This window comes from Meleagris gallopavo, chromosome 1 (assembly GCF_000146605.3).
Source record: "Meleagris gallopavo isolate NT-WF06-2002-E0010 breed Aviagen turkey brand Nicholas breeding stock chromosome 1, Turkey_5.1, whole genome shotgun sequence".
Taxonomy (NCBI): Eukaryota; Metazoa; Chordata; class Aves; order Galliformes; family Phasianidae; genus Meleagris; species Meleagris gallopavo.
Genome location: NC_015011.2, coordinates 120,947,978 through 120,953,334, shown reverse-complemented (window position 1 = coordinate 120,953,334; position 5,357 = coordinate 120,947,978). Strand labels below are relative to the sequence as shown.

The following is a 5,357-nucleotide window of genomic DNA, read 5'->3' as shown; positions in this document are numbered from 1 at the left end:
CACGGCCTTCAGGTGGCTCTGGAGCTCGGCCATCACCAAGGTGAAGTGCGTCCGGGCCAGAGCCACCAGGACATTGCTGGCAGCTGTCCTCACATTGCTGGTCACGCCCTGAAAAAGAGTCTCTGGTGACACACGGCACAGGAGATTGCCTGAGGCCCTTGGAAGGGCTAAGCCACCACCATCCACCAGCAGAACACCAGCGTGGGCAGGCGGCTCCTTTTGCCTTTGGCAGTGACCCCTCACCTGGGCTGCCATCAGGTCCTGGGACACCTCTGCCAGCAGCCGGTTCACCACTCCGCACGGCGGGCGGCTGTCGTCTTCCCACAGGGCGCTCTCCAGCTCACAGTACGCCTGCGCTCGGTCACCCTGGGGACAAGGATCAGTCACGCTCGCTTTGCCCTCTGCCACCCATCGCTGTATGGATGTGTTGTTTGGGCCTGGCACCCACAGGAGCATGGCACTGGGCCAGGAGAACAAGGATTGATGGTTGGATGTCCCCAACTCACCTCCCGATCTTGCAGGCACTGCAGCAGCAAAATCACGGCGCAGGTAGGGACAGGGCTTGACACCCTGCTTCTCTCCCTGCGACGCGTACGCCTGGGCATGCAGCCCACACAAGCAAAGAGACCTGGAAGGAAAGAGCAGAGCAGCTGCTGCTGGTGTTGCTTGGAGCCAGGGCCAAGCATCCGGCCAGCTCTGGGAGGAACGCTCCTCCAGCCCCACAGCACGGGCCTGCATATGGTTGGCAGGGACAGAGGAGGGAACTTTCCCATTGCTGGAGTACTGGGGAAACCATGGTGGGCAGCTGCACTCAGCAGAGCAAGGACAGTGCTGCTGGCACATCCTAAACAGACATTGGAGGCACACATGTGCTCAGGCAGCGTCACGGTGTCCAGAGAGGTGGAGGGACCTCACCTCGAAGGGCTCTCAGACGCTCCATCACAGCAGGATATCTCCAGACAGACACAACGCTCTCTCTGGGTTCACTTCCTGCGGGTCCCACAAGCGGACTGAGCCTCCACTCCCACCGCTGCCACAAGGGTGTATGAGGTACCACTGTGACATCACACCGCAGTGTCACCTCACAGAGAATGACGCGCCCCGGGCTGGGGACCAGGCAGCATGCAGGGCAACCTTGCAGGTCACAAAACACAGCACGTTTTTGTGACGCAATCGGCTCTGGGGTTCTAGTTCCATGCCGAAGCAGGGAATCACCTCAACGGGTGAGGGAGAGCCCCTGCCAGGGAGCAGCTGCTGGGCACCGTTGCCCGGCATTGTCTTAGTGACTGGGGACTCCATGCCGGGAGGCACTGAGGCCCCCATCTGCTGCCCAGACAACCTCTCCAGAGAGCTTTGCTGTCTTCCATGGGCATGTGTCAGAGACATTAGGGAGACTCCTCCGCATCTGATCAAACAAGACCACCATTGAAGAATCATAGAATCATAAAATCCTAGAATCACAAGGTTGCAAGACTCTTACAAGATCATCTAGTCCAACCATTATCTCATTACTACTCCTACCACAATGTACCATATTTCATGGCTCCTCATCCAGACGCCTCTTGAATACTGCCAGGGACAGCAACTCCACCATCTTCCTGGGCAGGCCATTCCAGTGCATGACCACTCTCTGAGAGAAAAAGTTTTTCTTATGTCTAATTTAAATCTCTGGCACAACTTGTGGCCATTTCCTCGGGTCCTGCTTGTTGCCTGGGAGAAGAGGTCAAACCCCTCCTCATCACAACCTCCCTTCAAGAAGTTGTAGATTGCATTGTGGTCTCCCCTGACCTTCCTCTTCTCCAGACTGAACAATCCCAGCTCCCTCAGCTGCTCCTCATAAGATTTGTGCTCCAGACCCTTCACCAGTTTTGTTGCCCTTCTCTGGACACACTCCAGGGCCTCAATGTCTTTCTTGTAGTGAGAGGCCCAAAACTGAACAACACTAGAATACACGATACTTGAAGATGCAGCCTCACCAGTGCTGAGTACAAGAGGATGATCACCTCCCTGCTCCTGCTGGGCACACTATTTCTAATGCAGGCCAGGATGCCATTGGCCCTCTTGGCCATCTGGGCACACTGTCGGTTCATGTTCAGCCGAGCATCAACCAACACCCCCAGGTCCCTTTCTTCTTCACAGTCATCCAGCCACTCGTCCCCAAGCCTATAGCGCTGCATTGGGTTAATGTAGCCAAAGTGCAGGACCCAGAACTTGGCCTTGTTGAACCTCATTCCATTCACCTCAGCCCAGCAATCCAGCTTATCTAGATCCCTCTGAAAAGCCTCCCTACCCTCAGGCAGATCGACACTACCTTCCAATTTGGTGTCATCTGCAAACTTACTGAGGGTACGCTCAATCCCCTCATCTAGGTCATCAGTAAAGATATTAAACAAGATGGGCCCCAGTACCGACCCCTGGGGGATACCACTTGTAGCGGTTTGCCAGCTGGACTTAACTCCATTAACTATTACCCGTGGGGCACAACCCTCTAGCCAGGTCCTTACCCAAAGAAGGGTATACCTGTCTATGCCATGGGCAGCCAGTTTCCTCAGGAGAATACCGTGAGAGACCATGTCAAAGGCTTTACTGAAGTCTAGGTAGACTACGTTGACAGCCTTTCCCTTGTCTACTAGTCTGGTCACCCAGTCATAGAAGGAGATAAGATTGGTCAAAACAACCCGCCTTTCATGAACCCGTGTTGGCTGGGCCTGATCCTCTGGATGCCACCATGCATGTGCCATGTGATCTCACCCAAGATGATTTGCTCCATAACTTTCCTTGGTACCAAGGTCAGGCTGAGAGGCCTGTAGTTCCCCAGGTTCTCCTTATGGCTCTTCTTGTAGATGGGAGTCATATCGGTAAGCCTCCAATCCTCTGGGACCTCTCCAGATAACCAGGAGCACTGGTAGATGGCAAAGAGTGGCTCTGCAATCAACCCTGCCAGCTCCCTCAGCACCCTAGGATGGAGCCCATCCAGTCCCATGGACTTGTGACAGTCCGGATGGAAGAGGAGCTCTCTAACTTTCCCCACCTTAATCACAGGGATGTATTCTGAGAACCAGCCCAGACTTCCAGATCAGGGTGTAAAGTGCCCTGAGGATAACTGATCTGACTATTAAAGGCAGATGTAAGAAGGCATTGAGGACATCTGCCTTCTCCTTATCCTCGTCAGTCACATTCCTTGCTGCATCAATTAAAGGATGGAAGTTCTCCTTGGTTCTTCTCTTACCATTGATATATCTGTGAAAGGATTTCTTATTCTCTTTTCCTGCAGTGGCCAATCTGAGTTCAATTAGGCTTTTGCCTTCCTAACTTCCACCCTGCATACCAAGCAACATCTCTGTAATCTCCCCAAGTAACTGTCCCTTCTTCCAGAGGACATAGGCTCTCTTCCGAAGTCTCAACAGTAGTTCCCAGTTCATCCACCATCTGCTTGTTGTCATTCAAGTAGGGTCATGGGAGGCTGCCATGAGGAAATGGCAGAACATCAGGAAGAGACTTTGCAAGACACGAAAGGGATTGGTAGAGACCTCATTGTGGGCTTCCAGTACTTGAAGGGAGCATATAAACAGGAGGGGGAATGACTGTTTGCATAGCCTGATAGTGATAGGATAAGGAGGAATGGCTTTAATCTGAGTCAGGGAACATTTAGGTTAGATATGAGGAGGAAGTTTTTCATTCACAGGGTGGTAATACATTGGAACATGTCTCCCAGAGAGGTTGTGGATGCCCCATCCCTGTAGGCATTTAAGGCCAGGCTGGATGTGGTTCTAGGCAGCCTGGTCTGGTGGTTGGCGACCCTGCCCACAACAGGGAAGCAGGACCTAGATGATCATTATGGTCCTTTTCAACCCAGGCCATTCTATGATTCTATGATCAAATATGGAAATAGATTCTGAAGTTATGTTGTGGGAAGTCAATACTTATTCTTCCCATAGTTGTGCCCCTTTGTTTACGTATACTGCCTCTACAATTAAGCATCACTTAGCAAGAAATGTCCATTATATATATACATAACAATATATAATTATATATATACATAATATGTATATGTATATACCCGTGGCTGGATGGCTTAGACCTTGGAGAATGGCACTCAAACTATTAACTCCTAGCTCCTTACATCAAACTATTTATTACTCAGCTGGTGGTTAAAACATTCATTTTGGAACATATATTCACATTTGTTCTTTTGGAAGTGATTTTATTTATTTATTTGTTTGTTTGTTTGTTTTGATGGAGAAAGTTCCTTACTAGAAGAAAATAAAAAGATTAAAAAAAAAAAATTCTGTTCAGAAAATTTCTTTTCAGAAATTCCATTTTATTGAAAATCCACTAAACAGTTGAAAAATTACTTTGATAGGACCTTTTGACCAGCTCTAAAACTGACCTTAGGGATGAACTATGCAGTGCTGGGGATTATATGATCAAGAGTGATCCCACCAATGAAGTATTAAGAAGCACTATGTTCAGAACTCTGCTCCTTTTTGCATAAGTCGTGAAAAATGACGTAGTTTTTATGTCACTTACCTTGTGCAATCCATTTATTGTTATATAGAGAAGCAACATTTCTTCATCTGGAAGCTAACACCTTTTTGTCTTCGTTCAGTATTCTGACAGCAGTTTGCAGGTAGAGCCTATTTCTAAGCAGTAATTGAGAAAAATAAACACGTTAGTGGAAAATGAGTGGCATATTTATAACACTAACTTCGGGTTATTCAAGGACACCTCTGGTAGCAAATACTGAGTAGGTCACTCCAAAAGCAATGCCTCCTATTTATTTCCACGGAGACAATAACAGACACAAAGAGCACAATAACACTGTTTGATAGAGCAAGTTCTCATTTACAGAACACTATTTTTTCAACGTTGTCACCACCATTAGCATTTTTGACAGCACTGAAGTAGAGACTGCGTATCATGCTCATAAAAATGCACCAGTGGAGGTGATCCACAGCTTCACAATGTTTCACCACCCACCCCTCGCTGTGCTCGCATTCACTGGTTGGCCTCCATCAACATTCAGCAAATGTCGTTGAATGTCAGTGGGTGCTATTGTTGCCCCGTGGAGGAATGGAGGAATTCAGTTCCCACCCCTTTGCTTCATCCATGACACTTCCATGTCAGACATCACTGTGTCAGACTGCCCCCTGCTGCCACCTGCCACACGGCAACAACACGTAACGGGATATCGGTGGCAAGGTTCAGCGTCTACTGCCGTACCACCACCATCTGCCTCTGCATCCGTCCCCGGCTCGCCCCGCCCCGCCCCTCCCGCTCCCGGCGGGACAGGGGCGGTCCCGCGGCGCCGCTTATTTGACCCCGCGCCAGGGGGAATCGTTCTCTCTTTCTGTCCC

The 5,357-nt window shown here is 49.8% G+C and overlaps 1 protein-coding gene across 1 annotated transcript in view; it reads right to left on the bottom strand.

Annotated features, from left to right (window-relative positions):
* LOC104915579 (maestro heat-like repeat-containing protein family member 2B) overlaps positions 1-5,357 on the bottom strand; it is a 445,385-nt gene that overhangs the window by 9,411 nt on the left and 430,617 nt on the right. The window lies entirely within an intron of this gene.